Source organism: Amblyomma mixtum, chromosome 4, assembly GCF_055824585.1.
Source record: "Amblyomma mixtum isolate Tamu chromosome 4, ASM5582458v1, whole genome shotgun sequence".
In the NCBI taxonomy this organism is placed as follows: domain Eukaryota; kingdom Metazoa; phylum Arthropoda; class Arachnida; order Ixodida; family Ixodidae; genus Amblyomma; species Amblyomma mixtum.
Window position 1 is genome coordinate 15,190,774 of NC_143015.1, and position 17,891 is coordinate 15,208,664.

Consider the following 17,891-nt stretch of genomic DNA (forward strand, 5'->3'; position numbering starts at 1 on the left):
ACCTGCAAACACCCGCTCCAGCGGCGAGTCCGAGGCTAAGGGTGGACCTTCCCAGCTACGGTGGCTACCATGATTTTGTCAGTGCCAACGAGTACCTTGAGCGCATGCTGACATACCAGCAGGCGACAGGGCTTTCCGATGGCGAGATTCTGGCGCGTGTCGTGCATCTCACTGACTGATCAGGCTGCCCGCTGGTTCCGCCTTACTGGCCATCGGTCTCGCACGATGGAGGAGTTCCGAGCGAGGTTTCGCGAGGAGTTCTTGCCCGCAGATTACGAGCGTCCTCTGCGGCGCGAGTTGGAGCTGTGTACTCAGCATCCGGACGAATCGTTGCTTGAGTACGTGAGGGCGATGGACGAACTCTATCGTTTTGCAGACCCCTGAGCTTCGAACGGCGAGAAGGTAGAGCGTGTCACGCGACAAGCTCACCCTACCTTCGAAGCCTACCTACGAGGCGTACCGTTCAGGGACTTGGAAGAACTCGCCTCGGCAGCCAAGCGCATACAGGCGGACACACTCGCCTCCCGCGCGTATCGGCCACCCCCGCCAGCGTCGCAGGCACTTCAGCCGCGATGCGCCTGGAACGGAGACACTTTTCGAAACCGTTCCCGGGGAGCCGAAATGGTTGCATTCAGTGACGGGCAACCGAGAAACGGTTAGGAACTGTCAGACCGAGCTCTCGACCCGTACACGTATGCTATGCGGTCAGCACACGCTGCGCGTGGCCAACGTATGCAGAATCGGGACCGACATACCGACCCGAGGACGCTAGACCAAAGGGCATCTGCGACGGTTCGCCCGGCAGGGAGGAACGGTCAGCCGGCGCGAGGCGACAACTGCCCCGCCCGGCAACGGCCGAATACCCTCTGCTACCGGTGCAACCAACGAGGGCACTACGCCCGGGAGTGCAGTCGCCCCGTGAACCGAGAGCACGCGCTTTCGGGAAACGAACGCAGCCGCCGGTGAGCAACCCTTCGCAGCCGGCAGCGTCAACAGCGGTGCTTAGTGAGTCACACGAACTCCTAGCCCCGCTGGCTTGTCGTTTGGAACCACCTAGCGACACGCCAGTACCGCTTATCGAGCTTACAGTGGCAAAACGTAAGCTCATGGCTTTGCTAGACACAGGAGCGAGCGCATCCATGTTTGGCGACGTGGTATGTGAGCATCTCCATCGAAACGGACTCCGACTGCGAGCGAGCAACCTCACGTTCCGATTAGCCAGCGGCACTGCGCACGCGAGCGGTGCCGCGCGGCTTGTGGTGCGGTGGGAGAAAATAGTGAGGCGCCAGCGCTTCGCTCACCTCCCCGGCCTATCGGTTCCAATTATTCTTGGTAGAGACTTCCTCGCCAAGACGGGCATTGTTATTGACGTCTGCAACGGAGGATATAGGGAGCGAGCATGTCGCGCCCTGAAACCTTTCGTTCAACCACAAAAAGCGTCGAAAGGACATTCGCTTTCCGATGCTTCGCGCGCAGACGTACGCAACGATCGCCCGAAAAAGAGCCTCGATAGGCCTTCGGCCCGGCTGAACTACCAGCCTGTCGACCGCGTCGAGAGGAAAAGCGCGGAAGGGAACCTCCCCCCTTCCGCGCGACCCCCTGTCCCCCCTGCGGTTGCACTCTGTGCCGCGGCGGCATGCTGGCCTCCCCACCCGCTGCTGGACAACTCAGACATATGTATTAGCAGCGCGAACACCACAAAGGAAGAAGAAGGAGAAGAAGGTAAAGAGCGCTGAACTTCCAACTTTTATTTGAGCAAAAATTGAACCCGCACTTTTATACACATACCAGGTAAAATCCCACCAGGGGGGTAATCAAGGCTTGCTATCGAATTGGGACCAACATGATGTCCAGGGCATAAAAATGATAACTACTATCGCACTATACAAAGACTTCCATGAAAAGCACGAATGACAAGCCGTAAAAACAAGACAATGTAAAAACAGGGCTGAGTGTGCGCAAATGGAAAAATGAAAAAACAGGGTTGAGGGTGCGAATTTTGCTAAAACCATGAGAAGGCAAGAACACGGTAAAAAGGTAAAAACAGGGTTGAGTGTGCGCAAATGGAAAAAATGGAAAAACAGGGTTGAGTGCGCGAATTTTGCTAAAAGAAAAAAAATTACCGACGATTACGTTACTTCCTAATGCGAAATTTGAGCGCAGCAAATAAGCTGTTTCACCTTTTCGATAGATTGAGGCAAAGAAATCGAGCAACACATGTATGCGCTATCACAGAATTTTTTTTTTTTCACACGTATTCGCAATTTCGGCTCCGGCGGTGCACATATACAGATCCGCCGCCACCGATCTGGCTCTCTGATTGCCACCGCACAGGGGTTGCATTGGAGGAGGAGCGAAGAAAGGAATTAAGTTCGAGCCGGCGCTTTGACAACCGGAGACTCGCAGGAAGAGGGGGGAGGGGGGCGGCGTGTACACCCAGCGGCAAACGATGGGGGCAGAAGCGCGCGCAGCAAGCGGACAACACGATAAAGGGAGGAGGGAAGAGATAGCAGCGACTGACTGATGCCGCTGACGCCGATAGCGCTGGGGGAATGAAAGGGGGGCAGCTGGTTACGAGGCCGACGACGACGCGAAACCCAGGAACGGACGCCAAAGAGCTGCGCTCTAAAAAAAACATGAGAAGGCGAGACACGGTAACAACGTAAGCGATGCGAAGGGATGAGCGCCAACAATTAACACGGCTAGAACTAAAATGCAGTGTGCCCCTAAAAACCAGGTAAAATCAGGTAAAACCAGAGAGAAAGGTGATTTCTTTTTCAGATAATGAGATAGAAGGGGTGCTTACGCAACCTTCTTTGAGCCATGAGATGTAGGTAGCTTCAATGATTTCGCGTGTTAATTGGTTTTTATGTTTCATTAAGACGGTTGCTTTCTTAAAATGAGGAATGCACTTCTTTTGGCTGTCACATACGCTGCAATGGGCAGGCAGGTTCCTCAACGGCGCCCCAGTTAGATCGTTCCTATGTTCCATTAACCTTGCGTTTAAGCATCTTCCTGTTTGGCCTATGTACGCCTTACCGCAAGCTAAAGCTATAGAGTATACAACACCCTCCGCACAAGGCACAAAAAGATCTCGGTGCCTGGTTGTACAGCCACTATTCTTTTTCTTTTTATTAACTTTGTTGCACAGGCTTGACAGGCGCAGAGGGGCTGAAAAGACTACGTCTACGCCTGCTTTTCTGCCAATTTTCTTCAGATTATGCGAGATTTGGTGCTGGTATGGCAGAACGGCGACCCTTTTGTTCCGCTGTCGCGTATCATCCGGGGCTTCACATTCATGCTTCATACTTATCAGGCCTTTTTTTGCAACAGACGAAAGGAGAGATTGCGGGTATCCTGATTGCGTCAGCCTCAGCACTTGGCTCGAAAAACTGCCCTGCAACCTGTGGTCACAAGAATTTGTGAGTGCTTTCTTAAAAGTTGACTTCACGATGTTCTTTTTTACAAGTTTTGAATGGGCTGAATCGTAGGGTAGGATGGGCTTATTGGCTCTTGGTTCAAATAACCAGCACACATGGTCCTCTCCGAAAAACAGCTTTAAATCTAGAAACCGCATCGCGTTTTGTTCTGGGAATTCATGAGTAACTTCAAGAGGTGATACAGTATTAGAAAAAATGTGGAGGACTTGAGTTGCTTCTGTTTTAAAGGCTTCAGTGTCGCAATCTAAGAGGACCAGGAAGTCATCGACGTACCGGAAAATTTTTAGAACGCTTGAAGACTCAAGCTTGTCCTTCAAGGATCTGTCATGCATAGCGAGGAAAAGGTCGCTCAAAATGGGGGCGATGCATGACCCTATACATATGCCTTGCTTTTGTATGAATCTCGAACCGTTCCACTCTGCCACTGTTGATTTTAGGTAAGCGCATAGCAATTCAATGAAGCCATCCGCAGAAACGCCACACTTATTTTGGAGGGCCACCACACCGTGTCTATCCATGGCGTCACGAACACATTGTATGAGGGCATCCTGAGGAATGGAATAAAACAGGTCCTTTATGTCAATGGAGAAGCCCTTGAACAACTTTGTTCTGTTTTCGTGCAAGAATCTGACAACTTCTTCGGTGTTTTTTGCAAGAAAGGGGTCATTGACTGGAAGTCGCTTGAGGTTGCTTTGGAGAAACTTGGCGACTTCTTTTTGCCAGGTTAACTTCTCCGACACAATCACACGCAAAGGACATCCAGTCTTATGCGGCTTCGCGGTAAAAACATTTCTAGACAGCCAGTCTTTTTCCTTTGTATTGTGCGTGAAAGGTTCTCTAAATTCAGTTGCTGGCACAGCTTCCTCGCATTACTCCTTAGTTTTGATTCGGATGTTGTGCATTTTACAAAATTTGCTTGAACTGCTTCCGCGGCCTTTGAATGAACACGCGTTTCGGAAGGACGGCAAAACCTCCCTCCTTGTCGGCGGTTAACAAGGACAAATTTTCCTTCATTAAAATGAGACAGTCTTCTTGATTGGGAACCAGTGCCTTTCGGCGCTACAACGCGTGACCAGGTCCACTCCGTCCGCGGTACATCGATCCGCCTCCGCCGCTGGGGCGAGGCTAGAAACTTGCCTGACCATGGCCAACATTTCCGGCGTTGTCCTCCTCGGTTCCACCGCGAACTTGGGTCCGTGACCAAGGAAACGCTGGACTTCCTCTGGGATGCTCCTGACACCTCCCACGAGGTGGACGGGGTTTCCAGTCTTTTTCTGCTTTGGAGGCACGAGAGCACGCAAGCACGGAAGTGCCTGCTGCCAGAGGCACTCTGTCGTTCGGATGACTTGTGTCGCAACTTCACGCCATTTCCTTGATGCTGCTGGCATTGGCGTCGATGTGAACACCATTAACCGCAGGTGTTCTCTGTGGAGGCTCGCCTGGTGCTGCCATTCCGAACGCAAGATTTTGCACAGGCGGTGGCATGGCCGACAGTGGCTGGATGCCGCCGAACAGCTTCAGAAGTTCAGGTGGGAGCACCTTGCGTCGAATGCAGAAGTCGAGAATTCTTCCCTGGCAGGAGGATGCCGCGGCGAGGTATACTACGTAGCCGGGATCAGTTTCAGAAGAAAGGAAAGGGCCCGTAGAACAAGAAGTGTACTTGAATAACACCATCTGTAGGGCTAGTTGGTTGCGATCCATGTGTATCAGCAGCGCGAACACCACACAGGAAGAAGAAGGAGAAGAAGGTAAAGAGCGCTGAACTTCCAACTTTTATTTGAGCAAAAATTGAACCCGCACTTTTATACACATACCAGGTAAAATCCCACCAGGGGGGTAATCAAGGCGTGCTATCGAATTGGGACCAACACGATGTCCAGGGCATCAAAATGATAACTACTATCGCACTATACAAAGACTTCCATGAAAAGCACGAATGACATGCGGAAAAAACAAGACAATGTAAAAACAGGGCTGAGTGTGCGCAAATGGAAAAATGGAAAAACAAGGTTGAGGGCGCGAATTTTGCTAAAACCATGAGAAGGCAAGAACACGGTAAAAAGGTAAAAACAGGGTTGAGTGTGCGCAAATGGGAAAAAAATGGAAAAACAGGGTTGAGGGCGCAAATTTTGCTAAAAGAAAAAAAAAACATGAGAAGGCGAGACACGGTAACAACGTAAGCGATGCGAAGGGATGAGCGCCAACAATTAACACGGCTAGAACTAAAATGCAGTGCGCCCCTAAAAACCAGGTAAAATCAGGTAAAACCAGAGAGAAAGGTGATTTCTTTTTCAGATAATGAGATGGAAGGGGTGCTTACGCAACCTTCTTTGAGCCCTGAGACGTAGGTAGCTTCAATGATTTCGCGTGTTAATTGGTTTTTATGTTTCTTTAAGACGGCTGCTCTCTTAAAATGAAGAATGCACTTCTTTTGGCTGTCACATACGCTGCAATGGGCACGCAGGCAAAGGCCGCGGAGCAGTTCAAGCAAATTTTGTAAAATGCACAACATCCGAATCGAAACTAAGGAGTAATGCGAAGAAGCTGTGCCAGCAACTGAATTTAGAGAACCTTTCACGCACAATACAAAGGAAAAAGACTGGCTGTCTAGAAATGTTTTTTACCGCGAAGACGCATAATACTGGATGCCCTTTGCGTGTGATTGTGTCGGAGAAGTTAACCTGGCAAAAAGAAGTCGCCAAGTTTCTCCAAAGCAACCTCAAGCGACTTCCAGTCAGTGACCCCTTTCTTGCAAAAAACACCGAAGAAGTTGTCAGATTCTTGCACGAAAACAGAACAAAGTTGTTCAAGGGCTTCTCCATTGACATAAAGGACCTGTTTTATTCCATTCCTCAGGATGCCCTGATACAATGTGTTCGTGACGCCATCGATAGACACGGTGTGGTGGCCCTCCAAAATAAGTGTGGCGTTTCTGCGGATGGCTTCATTGAATTGCTATGCGCTTACCTAAAATCAACAGTGGCAGAGTGGAACGGTTCGAGATTCATACAAAAGCAAGGCATATGTATAGGGTCATGCATCGCCCCCATTTTGAGCGACCTTTTCCTCGCTATGCATGACAGATCCTTGAAGGACAAAAGCGTTCTAAAAATTTTCCGGTACGTCGATGACTTCCTGGTCCTCTTAGATTGCGACACTGAAGCCTTTAAAACAGAAGCAACTCAAGTCGTCCACATTTTTTCTAATACTATATCACCTCTTGAAGTTACTCATGAATTCCCAGAACAAAACGCGATGCGGTTTCTAGAGTTACAGTTGTTTTTCGGAGAGGACCATGTGTGCTGGTTATTTGAACCAGGAGCCAATAAGCCCATCCTACGCTACGATTCAGCCCATTCAAAACTTGTAAAAAGGAACATCGTGAAGTCAACTTTTAAGAACGCACTCACAAATTCTTGTGACCACAGGTTGCAGGACAGTTTTTCGAGCCAAGTGCTGAGGCGGACGCAATCAGGATACCCGCAATCTCTCCTTTCGTCTGTTGCAAAAAAAGTCCTGATAAGTATGAAGCATGAATGTGAAGCCCCGGATGATACGCGACAGCGGAACAAAAGGGTCGCCGTTCTGCCATACCAGCACCAAATCTCGCATAATCTGAAGAAAATTGGCAGAAAAGCAGGCGTAGACGTAGTCTTTTCAGCCCCTCTGCGCCTGTCAAGCCTGTGCAACAATGTTAATAAAAAGAAAAAGAATAGTGGCTGTACAACCAGGCACCGAGATCCTTTTGTGCCTTGTGCGGAGGGTGTTTTATACTCTACACCTTTAGCTTGCGGTAAGGCGTACATAGGCCAAACAGGAAGATGCTTAAACGCAAGGTTAATGGAACATAGGAACGATCTAACTGGGGCGCCTTTGAGGAACCTGCCTGCCCATTGCAGCGTATGTGACAGCCAAAAGAAGTGCATTCCTCATTTTAAGAAAGCAACAGTCTTAAAGAAACATAAAAACCAATTAACACGCGAAATCATTGAAGCTACCTACATCTCAGGGCTCAAAGAAGGTTGCGTAAGCACCCCTTCCATCTCATTATCTGAAAAAGGAATCACCTTTCTCTCTGGTTTTACCTGATTTTACCTGGTTTTTAGGGGCACACTGCATTTTAGTTCTAGACGTGTTAATTGTTGGCGCTCATCCCTTCGCATCGCTTACGTTGTTACTTTGTCTCGCCTTCTCATGTTTTTTTTTTCTTTTAGCAAAATTCGCGCCTTCAGCCCTGTTTTTCCATTTTTTCCATTTGCGCACACTCAACCTTGTTTTTACCTTTTTATCGTGTTCTTGCCTTCTCATGGTTTTAGCAAAATTCGCGCCCTCAACCCTGTTTTTCCATTTTTCCATTTGCGCACATTCAGCCCTGTTTTTACATTGCCTTGTTTTTTCCGCATGTCATTCGTGCTTTTCATGGAAGTCTTTGTATAGTGCGATAGTAGTTATCATTTTGATGCCCTGGACATCGTGTTGGTCCCAATTCGATAGCACGCCTTGATTACCCCCCTGGTGGGATTTTACCTGGTATGTGTATAAAAGTGCGGGTTCAATTTTTGCTCAAATAAAAGTTGGAAGTTCAGCGCTCTTCACCTTCTTCTCCTTCTTCTTCCTGTGTGGTGTTCGCGCTGCTGATACATATGGATCGCAACCAACTAGCCCGACAGATGGTGTTATTCAAACTCATACAGCTTGTCGGGGGAGGAAAAAGCGCGTTTGTCTCTGCTCCTAAACGAGTACGACGCCGTATTCACGGCGCGGCCTGGCTGCACTACGCTGGTTAGGCACAAAATTGAGACAGGCGACGCTGTTCCATGGAAGTGCAATCCTCGGCCAGTCAGCTTGGCTAAGAGGAAAGCGCTCGATAACGCACTGGACGAGCTTCTCGATACAGGCGTTGTGGAACGATCAAACAGCCCCTGGGGGTTTCCAGTGGTGCTGGTGCCCAAAAAGGATGGAACAACCCTCCTTTGTGTGGACTATCGACGCCTGAACGAGGTGACACGGAAGGACGCATACCCACTTCCGAGCATTCCCTCGATAGTGTCCAATGTTGGTGGAGCGAAGTACTTCACTACGCTCGATGCTAGCAGAGGATACTTTCAGGTGGAGATGACCCCCAGTGACCGAGAGAAAACTGCCTTCACTTGTCACAGGGGACTTTTGCAGTTTACCCGAATGCCATTCGGCCTGGTCGGCGCGCCCGCGACGTACTAGCGTCTGATGGACCGTGTCCTAGGCGATGCAAGGTGGCACCACGCTCTTGCTTACCTGGATGACATTGTCGTGTATTCGGAAACCTTTGATGAGCACTTACGCCATCTCAGGGATGTACTGGAAAGGCTGAGGTCTGCGGGAATCACTCTGAACCCGAACAAGACCCAGATAGCGGCGACCCGAATAACACTGTTGGGGTTTACGCTAGACAAAGGACGCCTTCTGCCGTGCGAAGACAAGCTGCGGGCTATTTTGCAGTTCCCGTCGCCGGCAGATATAGGCGGACTAAGACGCTTTCTGGGGCTGGTGAACTTTTATCGACAGTTTATCCCAGATTGCGCAGCTCTGCAAGCCCCCTTAACAACACTGTTAAGGAAAGGTGTAAAGTGGCATTGGGGACCTGAGCAAGAGGCGGTACTACGCCATCTCACTTGCGCGCTCGCGGAAACCACAGAGCTAAGGCTGCCTGACCTGAACAGGGAATTTGTGATCCACACGGACGCTTGTGACCTGGGCTCAGGAGCAGTTCTGCTTCAAGAGCACGGAGGTAGCCTGAGACCGGTGGCGTTCGCCAGCCGCTCATTAACTCCCGCAGAGAGAAACTATTCCGTGACAGAAAAAGAATGTCTCGCGATTATCTTCGCTCTGCGGAAGTTCGACTACTATGTCGATGGAGTCGCTTTCGTGATTGAGACTGATCACATAGCACTCACTTGGCTGAGACGCCTAGGCGAGCCGTCCGGACGCCTAGCGCGATGGGCGCTACTCCTCCAGCGTTACGACTTTACCGTGCGCTACAGGAGGTGCAAGAACAACGTGGTGGCGCACGCACTTTCGCGCGCGCCCGTTGACAGCTTGGGAAGTAACAACACTGCCCACGCCGCCGCGCCCGACAGCCAGAGCAGCGCGACTGCCGCGCAGCTCACACAACGCCCCGAGGGAAGGGCCACCCCGCCTTCCCACGGCAAAAGCGTAAACCACTTTGAAGGCATCAGTTCAGTGGTGAGCGTTTTCAGCAGAAGGGAGCTATTGGAGGCACAGCGGGAGGATCCATTTTGCCGAAAAGTGTTCGACGGGCTCAGGGAGCCGGGCGGCGCGGCCGCGGCGCACATGGAGGCAACTGGTATTGTTGTCCGTGCGGGGCGCTCGAACACGGCTGGTAATGCTGTGAGCGCGATAGATTCCTATCTGCTCGACTCCGATGGCATCCTGCTGAGATATATCCCCTCCGAGAAGGATACACACGAGTCCTTCAAGGTGGTGATTCCACGCGCGCTGAGAGGAGCACTTTTACGCTACTTTCATGACACGTGCATCGCTGGGCATGCGAGTGGCCCTAAGACTTACCTCAAGTTGTGCCGCCTCGTTACCTGGCCTGGCATGAAGCGGGATGCGATACGCTACGCCCGCTCGTGCGACGTGTGTTAAAGGGTCAAGCCACGTGGTGGACGCCCACCTGGGCTCATGCAGCCGATCAATAGCCAGGGTCCTTGGCAAATTGCGGCTTGTGACGTCATGGGACCTTACCCCAGGACACCGAGTGGAAACCAATATCTGCTCGTTGTCACAGACCATTTCAGCAAATGGGTGGAACTGTTCCCACTTCGAAAGCTGACGGCACGCGTAATCATGGGGAAGCTGATCGAGGTGTTCACACGATTCGGCTACCCCGGGCAGTTGATAACGGACAATGCATCGTACTTCACTGCCAAACTTTTCGCGGACTCCTGTGCGGCCCTTGGCATTAAGCACAGGGGAACAACCACGTACCACGCCCAGGCGAATCCCACGGAACGCGTGAACCGCACCATCAAGCATATGCTCGTTGCATTTGCGGAGACGCACATCGACTGGGACACCTGTCTCCCCGAGATTGGGTTTGCTCTCAGGTCGACCGTGAACCGCTCGACTGGGTACACACCTGCCGCTCTCAACCTTGGCAGGGAGCTGCCGAATCCGTTAGAACTTACTCTACAGGTTCGCAGCGACAACCCGATTGCTTGGTCGGCACGCGCCGACTATGCGACCGGGCTGCGCGCGAGGATGACGGAGGCTTTGGACAAAGCACGCCGGAATCTGAGCACTGCTCGGGCCCAGCAGAAAGCGCAGTATGACCGCTCTCACCGGGAAGTTCACTACAAACCGGGTGACCTGGTGTTGAGGCGCAGTCACGTTCTGAGCGATGCCAGTAAGCGGGTTTCCGCTTCTCTGGCGCCGAAATGGACGGTACCATATGTAGTTAGGGAGAAACTTTCCTCTCTCGTCTACAGGCTGGCGGACTTGACGCTAAGACCGACCGGCGGGCCAGTGCATGTCTGTGATCTCAAACCCTACTTTGACAGAGGGAACGAGTGGCCTGTGGAGAACACCCTCCCCCGCCAGCAGGCAGCCGCACCGAGAGGCAAGGCTCGACAACAGAGCCGGGCGCCTCGTTACAACTTGCGCCCACGGCAGAAACAACTCTGACCAACGCGCAGGGAGTAATTTCTCCTCCTTAATATGGACGGAACACCCCTTCCATATTTCGCACCACGGCGTCCGGTGCAAGCACACGCTTTCTCGTCGGTAATGACCGAGCGAGGTTAGACTAGCTCAAAGAAAAAAAAAGTGTAAGCCGTTAAAGTAACTAGAAAGAAAAGACAGTTTTGCAGCCGCAGGCCAGCCTTCACAGCGTGCCCGGAGGAGAGCCAGCGGACGCCGCAACGACCGGTGCTGCTTCGAACATCGAGAGTTTGGAGGGCGGCCGCATTCCAAAACCAAGAGCCCGCTGTCACCATCGAGCAACCATGCCGAAAAACAGCTTCCGGTCGGCCACGGGACAAGCGGGCGGGAATTCGGAGAAACCGGGGCCTATGTCTACCATGGCGAAAACTGCAGCAGAGAAGCCGCCTTGGAGTTTCCCGTGTCCCCGCGGCAGGGGCTTCGCCCGCAAGATAAGCTTGGTGTCCCGCTGGGCCCGCCTCGCAAGTCCTCTGCGGCAGAGGGAAAATGGGTCGGTGCGCCTTTGTCACCCCCCAACGAGAGGAAAAGAGGGCGAGCCTAGAGCAAGCGGTTCATCCAGGTGAGTGGGGGCCTGCCGTACGCTACGACACGGTGCGTAATTGCCCTGAGCCTGCCTGCCGCCCGCGCGTCCCGGCAGGGCTGCCCTGGCCGACTCACGGGACCTGCGATCATCGACCCCCTTCAACCCTGGGCTCTACGGTCGTCCATTGCGGTCGTCTACACAGCCTTCCTGCCCTGGCGTCCACGGCCTTCGACGACGGCACTGCTGGCTGTGAGCTGAATCTTTTCTTCATTGGTTTTTAAAGTTCAACGGCGTTTCGCCGGCCCCACTCGGTATACCCTTTTGTGTGAACGCGGTCACTTCTCGGCCGTAGGGCAGTTTTAAGGAGGGGGGGATGTGGGGATACACATGAATCCCCTGCCCCATTGTAACGGCCGCGCGTAATTATCACGCGATGCTATGCGCGCGCTGTTCGCGAGGTTTTGCGAGGGAGGGCACTCACGCCACCCCCGCTTCCTTTCGCTCCCCGCCACGACGCCGCCGCAGAGACTTTCCCTCTTTCCCCTCTTAAAACGGAGAGCCCTCCTCTCCACAGCCCGGGAGGAGACGCGTTTCTCCCGAGGCTCGCTTGTCTTCTGGCGGGAGCCGTGCACACGCACGGATCAGAGATCTGCCACCGAGACCGCTGCCCTTATCGCCCGGCCACCGTGTGTGACTTGACCGCCGCGGGCTGTGAGCGAGGAGCCACGCGAGGTGAGCGGAACCTTCTTCCCCCACATTTTTGCGTGCGTTTTGCCCTTTGTGTTTTTCACCCCCGTACGCGAGCGGAACACTCTCCCTCGTTACGGCGGTTGTATTGTTGCTGCTGCATTGTATTGCTCGGGAGCAATAAACGCTCCTCCGAGTAGCATACTCGTGTTTGTCCCCTCTGGCCCGAACCCGCCGTGGTTGCGACCTACCACACCGCGGGTTGGGGGTCACAGCTCTGACTGCTAGGGCTGGCACGCTGGTGCTAGAGAGCGACAACTGCTTCTAGCCCTTTGAGCGTTATCAAAGGAATAACCCCCATAATGTGGAACCAAGAAAAGGTGTTTTTCTTTTCTTCCTTGATACGCTGACCGCAGCTTTGAGTAAAAGCTGCTTGTGTTGGTCTCCGCCTCAAAAATGAGGTGTGGGAAGGTGCCCGCCACGATGCACAGAGCAGGGTTGCCAGATTGGGCTATTAATAGCCAAATTGGGCTACTTGTTGTCCGAGTTGGCGTCAGAAATTTCGTTTTGGCTATGTGGCTACTTTTGGGCTACATCTTTTTCATGGGTGAAACAAAAGTTAAAGTAGCTATAATGTGCTCTGTTACAATTATACAGTGACAGAAATAAAAGGCATGCTGGAATCAATATGCACGCTATAGAAGGTTAAAGAAATTGAGCGCGTCTGCTACAAAATGACAATTTGTAACCGCTGTGTTCGAGAAAACTTGTATTTCAGGCGGTCAAGGATCATGGCCTTTTGATCTCTTTTATAAAGAGTTGACACTACGTGAAAGTTGCCCCCGCGGAAACACTTCACGGCCTATAGATTCCACTTAATCCACACCACCCGCGCGCGCGCGCGCCATTGAATATAGATTGTTCCCGTCTGCACATGTGAGCGTTCTCCCATTGACGGTGCACCTCGGGTGGCCATGACAACCATGGTACCAGAATAGAGAGAAAACATTAAGAGAACTTAAGTCTCCCTACGTTTTTTTTTGTTTTGTTTATGGGGTTTAACGTCCCAAAGCCACTAAGGCTATGAGAGACGCCGTAGTGGAGGGCTCCGGAAATTTCGACCGCCTGGGGTTCTTTAACGTGCACTGACATCGCACAGTACACGGGCCTCTAGAATTTCTCCTCCAAAGAAATTCAACCGCCGCGACCGGGATCAAACCCGCGTCTTTCGGGTCAGCAGGCGAGCACCATAACCACTGAGCCACCGCGGCGCTCCCTACGTGGTGCTAATGCGTAAGCATTAAATGCTACTATTTCGCTTCTGTTGCCTGGTTTCGTGATCCTCACGTGTTAACCGTTAACCATAGACGTGGCCTAGTGGTTTGGGCGTCCGCTTCGGCTGCGGTAGGTGGCTGTTTGGAAACCCACCGCCAGGCATGTTCTTTTCTTGTATTGCTCATTATAGTTCTGCAGACACATTCTGCTCAAGATTCGCGCATGAGGCAAGTAATGCTTACGCATTAATAAGGTATTTTTCTGTTTCTCCCTATTCTCGTGCTGTACACAGCAAGCGCGCCACTCGCAAGAGCCTACGCTTTTTCTGCAGCCTCAAGCGGCACACGTGCAGCCCTCGAGATTCATTGCAAGCGACGCGAGAGCGCCGTGTCAGTTGCGTAATCTGCGTGCACTCATGCGGAGCCGTGGAGCCATCCTTCGGCGCGGCGCGGAACGCACTGTAACTAACGAAGGCGGCGGAAGTTAGTGGCATGACATGGCATTAGATCCGTCGCTACGAGAACTTTCAGAATGGGCAAGTGGGCGATGTACATCCGGAACTACAAAAAGAAATGGAAAAAGGAGCCGGAATTCAAGGGTAATTGTTTTTCTCATTATTGCGAAGGTGCTGTTAGACTGAAGATAAAATCGACATAGATTATTATCTAATGGCATATATCCTTGATTTATTCTGAGCTCATGCATATCGTAGAATGTAGCTTCCAGAAGGCGCATGCTCGATGCTATGAGGTGACGCTCTCAGTGAGAATCTTCCTCTTAAAGTATGCAATTGAAAGTGAGGCTGCGTATGTATACAGTAAGGTATTTTCACTGTCGACGTGTCTAATCTGCGCGCGAACATTTAAAAGGTGAAATATTCCTAAACTAGATATAGCTCCGCCGTTCTTTTCCGCGTGCAGACTGGCTGGCGTCACCCGCCTCAGGTGATATGGCCTACTGCCGCGCCTGCAAAGTGGAACTGCGGCCCCATCTTTAGGACCTGGTTAGTGCACCTGTTAGCCGCACTGGTTAGCGCGCATGGCGGATGCGATACGTAACAACGGAAAGAACACGCCGTGCGCACCCCCTCAGACATCATCTGCGGGAAATAAATCTAATATGTAAATATTCTTGCCGAAAATTAATTCAATATGCTTAAGAAATGTCGTCAAAAAAGCAAATTTTTTTTGGCTACTTTTGGGCTACACAAAAATTTCGCTGTTGGCTACGTTTGGGCTACTACGGAGGCCAATTTGGCTACCTGAGGTCGGAGCCATCTGGCAACCCTGGCACAGAGTCATCCTTCCGCGCACCAGCGCCTCTTCAAGTTCTTCCACAGTGTCGATGATGTCAGGAAATGTCTGCAGACTAAGCCTTGAAACAAGCTCGCTGCGGGGAGTATCGCCATTAGCCATACGCCGAATACCATGCCTCTTGCCGGCACTGAACTTGGTGTCCGTGGAATTGGTAACGAGGTTGCGTAAAACGAGGCAAGATGCAGCATCAAAGCATCAGCGGCTGTGGTCCCTAGCCCACGATTTCCTTCCACGAGCTGAGCGACTGCTGCAAATGCAGAAGCAGCAAGCAATGCCGCAAAAAGGAGAAAAACCCCGAGCTTAGACTTCACAAGGATACCGAAGAAAGAGACCGGCTCAGGACGGCTCCTTTTCACGTAGAGTGTTTCTTGCCCGATTAGAACGCTAGCCGGAACTGCGAACCTCATCGCTAACCATTCGTTCGCAATGGTCATTTGTCCTGAAATGTCGTAATAGCTTTTCAACAGATCCTCGTGGTGAATTCTTCTGTCGTTGTAGAAGCTTCGATGCACTGTGACATTGTAGAGGCTAAGAGCGTTCAACAGGAATTCCGTTTTCCAAAAGTTCGAACAGGGGCCGGCGGCTTCAGACTGAAGGCATCCGACGCGGACGACACTGTCCCTTAGCTCGCTGCGCTTGTCCGACCTGACACCTTGGACACACGAACGCTCGGAAGAACCCCTTGAGTATCGAGACACGTAAGTATTTAAGCTAGGTCGTAGCGTTCCGCACTCGCTTGCGGCACTTTGTATTATTTCTTGATTGCCGCAAGAAAAGTTCCTGACCGTGGTCTGTGACACGAAGTGGTTAAGCGTGTCCCGTACCGCGCTGCTCCCTTCGATCACTAGCCAGTCAACTAAGTTTGTTGACTGCGACAAAGTCAAAGTCTGCTCCAGGCACGTTGAGTCATTTAATCCATGGCCTAGCAACAGGACGTTTGTCTTAATACTCATGCGTCTGTTGCCCTTCAAATATCGAAGCAGGAATTCACTCGGCAGCTTCCATAATGTTACTGGCCATGGTACCCGGCTAAGCAACAGGCGGTCTTCGTCGTCCCAGCGTCTTTTACAAGTTACCAGCACCGTGCGGTCGTCTCTCGATATGTGGGACTCAAGAGCACGTACGACATGGGAACATTTTTCTGCATGTCCTCGGCATCCTTCGATTAAACATTTCCTTTGTAATATAGCTTGAAAGAAAAAATAAACAATGAAGATTGTCGATTTTTTCTCCATTATCTCACTACAGCCGCGAAAGATCGGCGATTGTTTTCCTGCAAAGCAACCTAGCTTCCTTCTGAACTGCGTTCACCTTTATATAGAAAGACTAATGAGAAGTTAAAACAGTAAACACAGTTAAAGCAAAATAATTACTATATCTTTTTGAATGTGCGTGAAGTTCAACTCTGCGAAGCGTATTTTCTAAATGCTTTTGACTGCCATTGCCTTGTTTATTGCAGCGATGTGTTTAAACGATCAGTTCTAGACGGGACGACAGATAAGTTGCACATTGCTTCTGATCATTTAATGGTAAATACGAATCTAAACTGGCGTCCTAAAGGAAACTAAGAATATTTCGCTCAGAAACAAATTGTGTTTTTTGGTTCCACGTAATAGATACAACAGGTCCATGCAATGAGCACTTTGATCATCGTTCCTAATCTTCCTTCTCAATAATTATCTGGCAAACTTCACAGGCATCAGGGCTATTGTCTTGCCTTTCGTGTCGTGCTAAAAAGTCCTCTTGAATGGAGAGTTCATGTCAAGCCGCGTGCATAGAATGAGTTCACGAAGCTCCCACGTTCTTTTCACAGAGAAAGTGTCCCCTGTAAGCATTTCAAGCAGTGGGTACAATTCTTGCTAAACTTTGTTCATTCCACAAAAAGAGAAGTATTTTGACCAGTTTGAATGTTCTGAGCAATGGATTAGTTACCATGCGTCAACTCCGCTTAGGAAGTGCGCTACGAACTGACATCGGCAAGGTCTTGTTGGGGCTCGCTCGGCGCAACTAGTCCCTAGTCTCATTACATATCCCAATCGATCCCGTAAAGGAAGTAATGTTTTGAGCTCTGGTCCGTCCGTACCAAGAACACGATTGCACATTTCGCGATGCTGTCTACAACAACATTGAATATGTATAGATGCGAGTGCAAGATTTTCTCGTCTTACTGCAGGGAAAGCACACCTTGTTTTTGAAATCAATGTAGGAGGGATGTCCTGAGTGAGCGTCGCTAGATGTGTATAGGTCTTCCAAAAGTAGCCTGCGTAGCGTTTTAGAATGAACCCAAAACGATCTGAAGCTCATCGAAGATTGGTGCTCTTTGTGGATGATGGAACTGAATATTAGGATGTGCAGTTTTATGCAAATTTCTCGGAAACGCTCCAATATAACTTATGCTTACTCTTTATTTTCTGAGGACCTATTCCAAGTTGAATCTTGTCGTTACCTTGGCATCACAATCAGTAGCAAATTAACTTGGGTTGATCATATTACAAAAATCACGGCCGACGCTTCACGTACACTTGGTTTTATTTGAAGATTACTTCCCTGTTCCCCCGCTAACATACGTAAACTGGCATATGAAACTTTTGTCCGCAGCAGGCTGGAGTATGCATCCGCGATCTGGAGTACTCATCAGTCCTACGTAATTAACATGCTTGAAGCCGTCCAGAACCGTTCAGCACGCTTCATATCGTCAACAATTGCAGATTGCCAAAGTAACTGTTGTTCATAAGGGTGGTGACAAAAACGATATGTCAAATTATCGCCCAATTTCTATCCTCCCCATTTTCTCGAAGTGTTTTGAAAAAATACTATACAAGCGAATGTCCAGTTTCTGCGAGAAATGTAAAATAATAACATCTAGCCAGCACGGCTTCGGAAAAAACTTTTCTACAGAAACTGCGGTTCTAACCCAGAAAGAACTAA

General features: G+C 50.6%; 1 pseudogene; it reads left to right on the forward strand.

Moving 5' to 3' along the window:
- The first annotated feature begins 225 nt into the window (after positions 1–225).
- The window catches only part of LOC149345746 (uncharacterized), a 43,071-nt pseudogene continuing 25,405 nt past the window's right edge, over positions 226–17,891 (forward strand).